We start from the raw sequence: 13324 nt of genomic DNA, 5'->3' as shown, positions 1-13324 counted from the left end.
ATATTTATATGGACAATTTCTATACCAGTCCCAAACTTCTCATCGACTTGGCCAGCATGAAATGCTTGGAGCTTGTAGCACATACAGGGACAACAGGAAAGGGTGTCCCAGTGGGAGAGAAAATGCCCTCAACAGGAAATCAAGCAGAGGCAGTGTGAAATGGATCAGAGAGGACCCCCTTGTATTCGTGAGATGGATGGACATGCGGGAATTGGCAGTGTGCTCCACAATCCATCCAGCAATTTCTGGGGAGGTGATCCAGAGGAGAGTGAAGGGTGGAGATGGACACTGGGCAGTGAGAGACATTCCCTGCCCCACCCCCATCATTGCCTACAATAAGAACATGGGTGGGGTTGACCTATCCGACCAGCTGATCCAATATTACTCCACCCACCGCAAAACTGCTCGCTGGTATCAGACCTTGTTCTTGCATTTTGTGGATATTGCCACAACAAATGCCTACATCTTGCACTGTGACATCAGCAGAACACAACAGTCACAACACATGGTGCACAAGACCTTCTTTGTTGAACTGGTGTCCCAGCTGTGTGGAGTGGACAAGACAAGAGCTGCCATCAACAGGAGAGCTGACCATGTTCCTGTTGCCATTGCCATGGCTACAGATGCTAATCAGAAAGTCACACAAGGCCGCAAGACCTGCCAGCACTGCCTACAAGTGGAAAAAAAGAGAAACCTCACCCCCTGGAAATGTGAGGCCTGTGATGTAGCTCTCTGTGTCATTGTTGACAGAAACTGTTTCAAAGAGTGGTACAGGTAAAAAAAAAAAAAAAAAAAGACAACAACAAAAAAATGTCTATGGCAACACTTGCTTTTTGTTGTAAATAGTTGTATATAGTCAGATTTTTACCTCAGTGTTAACTTTACATGTTATATTTGCACTATTTGGGAACCCCTCACACTCTGGGAATGCAAGGCCTGTAATATAGTTCTGTGTCTAATTTTTCACATCAACTGTTTTGAAAAGTGGGACAGCTAAAAAGAAAAAACGCCTATGGCCACACTTGCTTTTTGTTGTAAATAGTTGTATATAGTTTGATTTTATCTCAGTGTTACCATTATATGTTCACATTTGCAACCTGTGTTCACATTTGCAACCTTAAAAATGTTTCATTGAGCATGTTTGTGTTTCTTATAGTAAAAAAAGTACAACTTTCAAATTGGATTTTATGTATTTTGTGTGTTTTTTGGGCCCACTATGTTGATATGGTATGTCAAAGTCAAAAAATAATTGTCAGGTCATATAGGTGATGCGCTGAAAAAAAAGATACCAAACATTGGTATGGTAAACATTTTTTAATGTGATATATAAAAGGTAAATTCAAAAGAATGCAAAACCGGCCAAAATAGCCCAAGACTCCTAAGGGTTAAAAAGCAGCTAAAAACACGCCTGTTTAGATAGGCATGTGGGTAACCTGTAAGAAGTCGGCACTTTATGTTTCTATGTTTTTATTGTGCATTTTTATTTTTTACTTTCTTCTGTTTTTTACTGTGTATTTTATTACAGATTGTGTATTTCTTTATTTCTTTGTACTTTTTGTGGCATTATGGTCATGTAAAGCACTTTGTAACTAATGTCTGTGAAAAGCGCTATATAAATAAATTTTACTTACGCTTGGCTGCGTTTCCACTGTTAAAATGTATATTACGACATATTTTCACTACCTGGTGGAAAGCAAACAACATACCACCTCAAACTAACCCTATCCCTATCTCCCTCTACTCTCACCCCCATCCAGCATAACCGCGTGTTTAAAATCAATAAGGAACCCATAAACTTCCCTGCATAGAAACAGTAAGGAGTAGCCAGCCTGGGGCACCTTTTCACTGGCAGCTCTCTCATGACCTTTGACCTTCATTGGGCCTCAACCCACGAGGTCACACAGAGAAGGCCTACATGTAACCTGTGAAGCCTGACCATGAGGTGCTTTTTCCTTTGTTTCCCCAGAGACAAAGGAATAGCGCCAAAATGCTGCTTACAGACAATGGGAGTCCATTGCAAATTCCATTTCCAGGGATGCTTTGTGATTTTCACACCTCAGCCGGGAACAGTCAACATACAGTCTCTCATTGGTGGAGACACTCCTGCACAGCGGAGCATCCTGATGCCACAGATATGACATCACCGCCCCTCTAAAAACTGAACGTGCCCTGAAGAACACGCCTTCATAGTGAACTGAGCCAGGAAAAACACCGTCCTCCTGTGAGTCAGCTTCCCTAACGTAGGTACCCCACGCACGTGTTTTTCCCTCACTGCTGTGTTTGTGCCACCGTGAGTAAGAAAGTAAGTTGCTTTGTCGATCAGAAACCAGACAACGTGCGTTACAGACTGCCGTCTGTACCTGCGCTCTCTGTCCCCTCCCTCCCATAGTCACGTCCGCGTCGCAGACTGACGACGTCATGACGTCAGGCCAAGTCGCCATCTTGGCACACACACACACACACACACGCACTCCCCTGCATGTCTTCAACCCTATACATGGCTGTTGTGTTTTGCTTGGTAGATTAAATTTTAGAACAGTGATTTATTGATCAGATTATTTATTGGTCATTATTGCGTGTAGCATATTGTGAAAAGTGGCTGATTGAAGGAGTCAGAGCTCGAATTCAACCCTTCTTTGTTCACCTTTGAATGTTGATATCTCTCAGATATTAACATTATAGGTGAACTCCTTTTATGAGACTACCTTGTTTCCTGGTTTTGCACGTCTGTTTAGTCCCTCGGTTCATAAGGGTTTTCTTGTATGATTTGGGTGGTGGGTTTTAGAGGACTGCATCATTAGTTTGTTGGGTTGTGTGCTTGGGTTTGTGTTTGTGGTTGGTTTTGGATGGGTTAGTGTAGATGGCATTGAGTTTGTTTTCTGGGTTTTTGTTCTGTTTCCCTTGTGTGTTCATGTACTCCTCCACACCTGCCCTGTGTTAGCCTCGTCAGCCCTGCCCCGCTCTCTGTGTGTCCTCAGCCAATCAGCTCCCTGTATGTTCATTCCCCTCTCGAGTTCTCCACCCATCTCCCCACCTGCACCTCATCTCCTTGTTAGTTCAGTTTCTTTAAGTTCTGGTTTTCTGTTGGATCGTTTTGTGTTGTTTCTTCTGCTAGTTCTGTTCAGCTCTGTTTGCCTGTCCATGACCATCCACAATTAAAGGAGTTTTTCATCATATCTGCATTCTGGCCTCTGCGTTTGGGTCCACTCCTGCTTCCCCGAGTCTGACACCTCTGTCACCACCAGTACATACAGTTGAAAGAGAACATTAAAAAAATGATATCCATAATGTCACAACTTCACTCCTCCCTTAAAACTACATTCATTTTAAAATTGCTATCACAGATATACAAACTCTTTTCACACCACGACAATACTGTTTTAATACCAAGAGACAAATGGACATCAGACTTGAATATACATCAGATATTAATTGTTAAACTATATGCAACAGCACAGTCTCCATGTCATCCAATTCTGCTAATTCAATACAAGGTCCTACACAGAGTACGCATCACCACTCTCAAAATGTACCATATGAGATTTACAGACAGCAACACCTGCACATACTGTCCTACTGCAATAGACAACCGCTTCCATGCATTGTGGCTCTGCACACCAGTTGGGCGTTTTTTGTCGGAGGTCATGATGAAGCTGTCTGAGATCCTCAACCTCAGCATCCCCCTTTCTCCTTCAATCTCTCTGTCAGACAATCTCTCCTCACTCAAACCCCACAACATCTCCAAACTTTCATCTTAATAGCATTAAACGTGGCCAAGAAAACCAGGTTACTCACCTGGAAAGACAAAATACCACCATTTATCAAGTCTTTGTGTTTTTATTGTTGTTTTGTAAATACTTGTGTTTAATAAATACCTTTTGTTATCCAATTGTGATGGGAAAAAAACAAAGAAAAAAAAGTATACATTAGGTTTGGGGCACTTAATATTTTGAAAGTTGAAGTTTATAAGTTTTGTTTAGATTACATTACACATTCACTCGCTCCTTATTCTGCTGATGAAAAATGAGTAAAAAATGTTTGATTTTCTTTCCAAAATAACAGCGATTGTATTCTAGATTTCTAATAAAGTGAGAGCAGTTGGCAGAGGTCAAGACTGCTTTCATGTTTACAATTGTAAAAGTTGAAAATTACCAGTTTGGTTTATAATGGCATTTTTTTCTATTTTTATCCATGGCTTACAAATAGCATGGTTTTACATTCTGAAATTATGGGCAATTTGTACGCCAAAGTCAAATTTTGCATGCAGTTAATACGTGGAGTGCTCCAACAATACCTTTTTTGAAGACCACACACACACGGCTGTTTCGACCATGCTCACGTATTTGGAACCTTCAGAAAACTGACTAGGTTTGAGGACAGCAGGCATGGAAATCATTTTTAGGGCAAGGCTACTTTGGCCTTTGATAAATACAAATTTATTGGGGCATCGTGGCCAAAATGTAGGGCATCAAGGCCAAAACCAATGGTGTAATAACAATAAGTGAAAATTACATTGTATGAAGACAAAACAGTATACAATCAACAATTAGTAGTCAGTGTATTGAAAAACAGTACTGAGTTTATTAAAACTGTACACTGAATGTTTGACTTTTCCACAAAATGCTGTCTGATTGAAGTTTCAACCCATGCAACTATTAGCATTTGAGTCTGAGATCATAGGAGAAGTCACAAAAATAGCTTAAAACACTTTTTAACGCGTTAAACATTAAACATACTGATGAGAAACTTCTCAAGGATAGACTAGGATGATAGCTATACGTCATGTAACAGCCGATAGACTCTCCTGATCTGTCTTAACTGAGAAGTGGCTGTCTACTTACAGAGAAATGTGTATGTGTGTTAACGTTGCATTGCGCTGAAAAAATAGCAACCTGTCAGATCTCACAGAAAGTTATAAACTCTTCATACGTTCGTGGTTAGCTAACACTATGCAGCAATGTCCTGGTTATGAATGTCAACAGTTAACTACTGAGAATATTTTTTACCAGTTACAAATGTCGGTCTATGGGTTAATTTACATACACACTCCACTAACGACTAGACGATGATGTGCTCATAACATCAGATATTCTTTTTGAATGCATAAAGTATCGGTGTAAAACCGACTCCTACACGGGTTGTTTGTAGCATTAATGTTGCTAGGCTAACAAGTGTCTTAAAGTCTGTTTATAGTGAGTGTCAGTCAGCACTAGTGTTTTGTTAGTCCAGTTTAACCTGCAGGAGTTTCTGAAGGCTTGTGTAATGTGTTTTTCTGACAGAGAGGATAAATTCATGACAAGTGAAAATGAGTCCAAAGAAATAGATATATCAAGTTGCCAGATAAGTTACCACTGTCACAGACAGGTGTCACAGGCAGTCTTATAAATACTAACTGCCAGAGAAAATAATTTTTGACCTCTTCCAAGAGCCTGGCAGGAGTGTGTGACTGGTAAACTTTAAAACACAACGTGCATTAATACTTACACTGTACAGTGTTTAGCTGATTGTGCTTATCACGTGCTTAACGTTAACTGTTAGTTAATGTTAGCTAACAGGTTAACTGTTAATGTTTATGTTGACATTACACATAGATTTGCAGGAGTGGCAGAAATCTTGCAATACTATTGATGTCCAGTGTGACGATGGAGACACTCAGGAACGTTGAATCTATTTATTTGCTGCATCACATGTAGTTTTAAATGAGGAAATCTACAACTTTCTTTTAAAAGCACAACGACCAGTTCAAAACAGGGCACACCAAACTGGCTGTGTTGGCCCTTTGGCCGTGGTATAATTAACGTGCATGATACGTAATGAAAAATCCAAATCTTTTGCATATTATTTTTACAATTAATACACTAAATAACTACAGTACAATTATTCAGTTTGTTTTAGTGTTAATTCCGTGGTCTAGGTTATGCAATTTCATGTCTTTTGTCATTAATAAAGTTACTGTTAGCTGCTAACAAAAGCTAATTTGCTAAGGTTAACATTAGTTAACGGGACCATTTGTTTATGGGCTTGACTGATGACAGCAGCACCTTCAACGTAACTGTAACAAAGACATTTGTTTTCAGTTTTTTGTGTCAGCTCAAGGATGGATGCTTGACTAGCTGACTGGATAACCTTACTTTGGCTCAGGTCAATTTGTCTAAGACATTGTTATGTGTGACGTAGGAACTGCTCCAAGATGTTTTGAAAACACTGGGATAAGTTAACGTTAGCCTAGGTCAACAAGCTGGTGCTAGCACACTCTTGCCTGCAACTGACCATTTTATTCATAGCTTATTCATAGTTTGTGACTATTTTTATGTTTAGACTTGGTTGATCGCAGTAGCTTTAAATGTATGCATATCAAACATTTAATTCCAGTCAATGCTGTTTTAATGAGGTCCGTATTAGCTGCTTGTTATGCGTATTTAAATAGATCTAGCTTTGTTTACTTCTACTTTGAGCTTGACTCAAGTCAGTTTTTTGGTTAAGGAAGCAGTTACTGTGCACGTGTGATATCTGCCAAAACCCAATAATGTAAGCCTATTCACAGTTAGTAGAGTTCTAAGAAATAAAATTTGGATATGCATGTTAAATATTAACACTAGAACTGCCAAGACGGTCTGACAGACCATTTGGGTTTTTATAATGCAAATAACTATTTAAATAAAACCCACAAGCTTTTCAGCCCATGACTTTTCCTAAATATGTGTTTTTGATGTTTTCTGAAGTTTATAAGGTACTAAAATGAAACACACAAGAATTCTTAGCATTTATACCTCTGACCGCCACCACAGTCATATATACTGCATTTACCATATTACACATTATTACCATATATGGTAAATTACCATTTTATGGATCTGGTGCCGAGCCGCTTCACAAACTGTTTTGTGAATACAAACTAGATCTTGATGTTATAAATATTATAAGCTATAAACAGCAAGCAACATCTAAAATTATCGTCACTAATAACGAATAAGGAACTATAATGTAGTCTAATAAATCTCAACAGTGCGATCACCAGATGCCCGAGTGCTCCCGGCTGCTGTCCAGTCCAGCGCACAAGCCGCACGGGTCTCTGTGGCTGTGGAACTTGACACGTCCTCATAAACATGATTGGATTTGCTTGTGACTGTAAATTCAATTTTAAAATCTTCATGTAAGCCTTTTTTGTTTAAAATTTAGAATGTCAGATGATATCTCGCACCCCAAACTAAAAGCTGTGCTTTTCTTTGGCGATGCGTTTGTTGAAAAATTGCAGGCAAGTGGCCTTTGTGTCTACAATATTGTACAAATATTCTCAGTAATCAGGAAGTTTAAATTCTTCTTGAGTCATAAATCATACAATCTTTCTGTACAGATACAAAACCAGTCACAGGGGGATGTGGCAGATGTGCCAGGGCATCCCATGGTGAGGTGGTGAGAAAGGGACCTTGATGGACAATAGGTGACAGTAAAGAGTTGAGTCAATTTTTATTTGTATTTGTATCACAAACCACAGGTTTGCCTCACGGGGCTTTACAATCTGTACAGCAATACAACAGCCTCTATCTTTAGACCCTTGATTCAAATAAGGAAAAAATCCCTAAACCTGTAACAGGGAAAAATGGAAGAAACCTCAGGAAGAGCAACAGAGGAGGGACCTCTCCCAGGATGGAAAGACATGCAATAGATGTGTGTACAGAAAAGACCAAGATAGCAAAGAAAAAAGTGTCATCTGTTTTATAAATTTATGTCAACTATTACTATTTTTTTTATATATATATATTATGTTGGAGTTGAAATATAGTTGGACTATAGGCCTACTGTAAATTGTACTACTTTTGCAATTATAATGCATTATTTCCTCTTAAGAAAATATTCATAAGAGACAGAATGTTCTACCAAGGCCCCAAGTCTTTAAAAACATCCATCTCTTTGTTTCAAACACTGAATTGCTACTTTTAACACAGCCTGGTAGAGGTTGTTAAATCCTTCATTGTGATGAATTATAGCCATAAATGAGTAGTTCAAGAGACTTAATTTTATAATGAAAGTCCCTCTTCCAGTACCTCATTGCCCACCAACTACCAAGATGCCGGTGAGTTAAGAGTAAAGCTTTTACAATTTAGACATTTTTAGTTTAGTTAAGATGACGATTTGCAAAGTAATTGTCAACCAATGAGCCCATTTTACTTGAGCAAGGAAAATACTACTTGTGGTTCTGAGGCTCTATTGTTAATGCATAAACTCTCAAGGTTGCCACCATATCTTAACAGCAAAGCATTTTGTGTACAGAGTAGAATAGTTATTGATGTACTCTGTATTAAAAGTAATGAAATATAATATCCAAAGATGATGTATTATTCTTTTACCTGTTTTTGAAGATTTCATTTACAGAAGCTGAAGGACCTTTTACAGGAGGAAGACAATCCTGATGACCAGTAGCAGCCATTGTCCAGGTGGTGTAAAAGGCAGTGGGAAGTTCAACAACACTGGCAACAGTCAAGACAACAAAATCTTCACAGCCTGTCTGAGTCATTGAATCTTTATGATGGGAAGTACAGCATCTGAAAACAAGGTAGGTGTTTCTCCTTACATTTTTTTTAAACATTATATTTTATTGTGATGCAGATGTTCTCAAAAATAATACTCTGATCCTTGCTTGTCCCTGCAGCATGTTTGTTGCCTGTCACCTTCCCTACCAGAGTTTGCTGCGGTGACTCTGACTTCACCCATACTCCCTTTCCTACTATAAGGGACCTGGCTGGCAAAGTCGTACATGCTAATCCCTATATGAAGGGTTGAGGAAGGGCTTTTCGATGGGCAAAAGCCTACCCTTCGGGGGCTTTCCCAGGCTTCTAAAAGTCTGAGGGAGGGCTCTAAATAAAACTATATTCTTGACCTGACAGGCTGGTCCAGGCACAGCAGCCTGGAAGCATTCCGTTGCCGGGAAAAAAAAGTTGCCAAAGTTCGGGCTCCTCACTGCAATGCCAACACTGTCCTCAGGGAGGCAGGATTCCGGGGGTGCTGCCATTGGTTGCCAGATGGTCCCCCATTCAAAGTGCTGCTGGCATACGCCAGTGCCGACCAAGGGGTCGGCCATTGGACAGCAGGTGACAACACCCAGAGAAATTTCACCGCTGATCACTTACAAATTATTGTCATTTGACATCAGCATCTATTCAAGTCAAGGTACTGCCATTGGACAGCAGGTGCCCACACTTGTCAATTGCTTGTTAAGGGTATTGCCACTGGACAGCAGGTGCCCACACTTTGAGAAATTTCACCACTGACCAACTACAAGGTAGTGCCCTCGGGCACCAACGTCTGTTCAAGCCAAGGTACTGCCATTGGACAGCAGGTGCCGACACTTACAGAAATTTCACCGCTGATCACTTACAGAGTAATGCCATTGGACACTGCCAGTGTCTGGACAATCGAAGGTAGGGCCACTGTACACCAGCGTGTGGGGGATATGACCTCTTTCCACTTGGCATACCCCTGTCCACTCACCATATCCTTGGTCCTGTAGTATGTGATTGAAGTGGACATACTTTGTCCACTTCTTATACCTTACTGCAGGGCCAGGGGTATTTCAATTGGACACAGGTCATATCTCTACACAATACCTTGGGTTAGGAGGCTGAAATCTACAGGGAACGTTCCTGGAGCCCCCAGGACCAACATATTTAAATTTCAGCCCTCAAATCATTAGCATTTGGGTGATATGGCCTCTGTCCACTTGCCATACCCAGGCCCTGTAGTACGTTATTGGAATTGGACAGACTCTGTCCACTTCTCATACCTTACTGTAGGGCCAAGCATATGGCAAGTGGACAAAGGTCATATCTCCCACTTGCTAATGATTTGTGTCCAATGGCAATACCTTGGATTGAACTGCCAGGGGTGTACACTGGCAATACCTTTGAAGTGATCAGCGGTGAGATTTCTCTAGATATTGGAAACTGCTGTCCAATGGCAATACCTGGGCTTTTCAGTAAGATATTGGAAGTGCCACTAGGTTCCTCAAACTCAGGTGTTAAGACTTACAGCCCAATCTCCTGTTGATGGTGGCTGTTGTAATTCCATTTATGTTTTATGGTGGCTAGTGCACTTAGTTGCTTGGGAACACTTATGTGATGGTACTTTCAGCTGGCATAGGAAAGTGGTCGCACCCAACAACTTTAGAAAAACTGACTGTATTGGCCAAAAGCAAACCTTAGGGTGGGCATGGTGCATTATATTTATTTCCCAGAAATCTATATTTCGTTCTTTACAAGAAAGAATGTACTTTTTGCATCTTTTAAATGTTTTTAAAAGATACTAAAGACTCTCTTTTCCAAGTCCATTAACAGTTACAAGGTTGCATGACAGCAACTCCATCTGAATGTTTAATTTATTATTCAGTCACATTTACCACATCTTCTTTTGGTAGACCCAACATGATTTGTCTGGACTGTAGGGTGCAGTCCTGTCTTTGACCAGACTGACCGATATTTACCAGGCATTGGAGTCCAGAAGGGCACCGTTTCACTCATTAGATCGAACTAAATATGCCTTTTTAACAAAAGACATTTTGACTTGCTGTAGTAGGAAGTTAGAAGGTGTTACTAATAACATTAACAATCGGCTCTGTTCTATTGAAGTTTCCCAGTATGCTGTGATAGTGAACCAACATGCACAATACCAGATAAATAGTCATATTTATAAATATATTGAGTCTAAAAACACTGTTATCCTACAGGTTGTATTTTTGGGCTCATTATGTTTAAATTTGATTACTTTTAGGCCAATATAATAAAATAAAAATATTTTCCCACCACAGTGCTTTTCCGTTCAGTGTAAGAAAGCCTAAAAAGCATTTAGACCCTCATCTTGGGAAATTTAATCTACAGAAAATATATCTGAACTTTAAAAAAAATCCCATTGATTAGAACATTTTTTTAGACTTTCTTTTGGTGTTTGGTGAACATTTTCTGAATTGGGGATGGGGGGTGTTGAGGGACCTTCCAAAATTTAGGCATGAAACACAGAAAAAAAGACTTTTTCCTGTCTGACAGTAAGAATTTTGATTTTTACATGGATTTCAAGAAGGATAATTAGTGTTATTCAAACTAATTAACAGCCACAAAAACATTCACATCCACTGAAACAAGAGGGAGTAGAGAATAGTGATGTTGCTGGTAAATGTTTGTCAGCTTCCATCTGCTGACTGTAGGAACAATAGCAGGTGAGTTATGAAGAGGATGTGATGTTTCCACCCAAATGATACATCTGAATGATTATTTGCTACAGCTCAGATGTGGGTGGTTTATTTAGACAGTTGATTTTATCTTTAACCTTTCTCTCTGTCAAAGCAGAGACAGAAAAAAGACAGTTTGTGAAAGAGGCTGAACCAGGGTCAGCACATATTCAAGGTTCAGAGGCTGGCGTTATTTAGAACACACACAGATGAACACTAGCTTGTCATTTCATGAAAAGTACAGCTGAATGAAATAAAGTTTCCCTCAGGATCTGAATATGAAAACTGACAAAACAACACAAAACAGAAAAACATTGATGGGTGCATCACAGATCTGACTTTGTCTACATGAAGTGCAAAAGGCAGAGTGAGAAGGTAAAAATAACAGAAAAGACAGACGGATTGACTGTTCAGTGGGTAGGACAGAGCAGCAGCATGTTAAATGGACCAATCATCAGCCAGACAGAGTCCTGAATGAGCTGTGAATGTGTGTACTTAATGACCAATCATTGATCCTCATTGTTTTATTCTAAATAATTTAACTTTACTAAGTTTATTTTGTCAAAATAGAGTAGAGTTAACAGTAGTGAATTTTTCCAGTGCATGATCATCTTCTATTCATGATACTTCAGTTAGAGTTGATACAAAAACCTGCACAAATATCATTGGAGGCAGATTTAGATGCACACTGAGGAGCTGCTTGAAAAGAAAAATAGCGGATGAAATAGCTAGTTACAGTCAGTTTAGTTTCATTTAACTTGATTTTCTATAATATTTTAAAATCTTGCATATATGTAATTATGTCATGACGTCATTGATATGCAAATTAGTACATGACGTCATCTAGCAACATCTAGTGACTTTTCCTGCAGGCTTTAGCAACTTCCCACTGAAAATTGTTGGCAACACCGCAGTTATGCTCAAACAAAGATATTCCAAGCAAAAAGCCTGTCAAACTATGGTCTTCTTGGTAAATGTATGTGCACATTCTTGCAAAAAAGTCTACTTGAGTAGTATTATATTTAATGTACTCCAGTCGGCATTTTAGTGCATTTCCCACACGTACACTTACTAACAGAGGCATGTATAGAAATATTTTTATATACGGCTTGTGATTGAAAGACCAAATCCACAGTTATGTCACACAGCAGGTAATGAGCGTAATATTTACCAAACAGAGACATACTGGTGTATTCTTTGTTGCTGCAGATATTCGTGCTGTCCATTCATATATTCTGGATCAGATTTGGGCTTGAACATGTACAGATGTATTTGAGAAGTTGACACTTCGAGTAAAGAGTGAGAAAAAGTAGTGAAATCCTACTATTATAGTTTGTTTCATGGTTTGTTGATGTAGCTGAGCCCCATAAGCGGCCGGAAGTCAGACGTGATCTAGCGTCTGGAAGCTAAGCAGTCAGAATTGACTGGGCGCCTTGGGAGGGGGGCCTTAAAGAAACGAAAGCTAAACAGCCTGTTTCAGACAGAGGCTGAACTGAAGAGCTGCGTCAAGGGTCAGTAGAAGATAAAGGAGTTTTTTGAACTGTAAATCATACAAAGATATTCCAGTAGAGCCCCAGATTAAAAATTTAGACTTGGAAATGTACATAATAGGTCTCCTTTAATTTTCTTTGTACAGTTTGTGTTATTTATGGGAAAATTTCATGTGCATAAAAAGAAATCAACTGACTTCAAACTGAACTTTTTTGTGAAGGCCACAAACACGCAAACGTAAAACACATGTTCCCAGTGAACCAACTCGAGGTGCATTCTAATGCAACAGTCAAGGTGATCTATGTCAGTCCTCAAGGAGGCAATATAGGCTAATTAAAGCTTATCAGAGCATTTCCATGACCACTGTAGTAAGTAAAAGTTGGTGAAAGAATGTGTATTTCTGTACTTACTGCACAGAAGAAACAAAAAAAGAAAACACAGAAGATGTGATGTGCAGCCTTTGAATCACTAATGGAGGAAGGACCTGTCTGAATTCCTGACAAAGGTCAGCTAGAGCTCTGTCGAACTGGTTAGCAATGCTGCCCCCTTTGTATAATCCTTCAGACATGCTTGTCATTTGATGGAAAGTTACAGCTGTTTCTGTAACTTTCTGAA

The 13324-nt window shown here is 39.5% G+C and overlaps 1 long non-coding RNA gene across 1 annotated transcript; it reads left to right on the top strand.

Annotated features, from left to right (window-relative positions):
• The first annotated feature begins 7749 nt into the window (after positions 1-7749).
• On the top strand, positions 7750-12517 carry LOC122968673. The gene is made up of 3 exons (XR_006398864.1): positions 7750-8554; positions 8886-9188; positions 9239-12517. It is a non-coding gene; the product is annotated as an uncharacterized LOC122968673 (long non-coding RNA).
• Positions 12518-13324: the final 807 nt, after the last annotated feature.

The sequence above is a fragment of the Thunnus albacares genome, chromosome 18, assembly GCF_914725855.1.
Source record: "Thunnus albacares chromosome 18, fThuAlb1.1, whole genome shotgun sequence".
Taxonomy (NCBI): Eukaryota; Metazoa; Chordata; class Actinopteri; order Scombriformes; family Scombridae; genus Thunnus; species Thunnus albacares.
The sequence above is the reverse complement of the archived record's forward strand: the minus strand, read 5'-3'. Positions and strand labels throughout refer to the sequence as shown.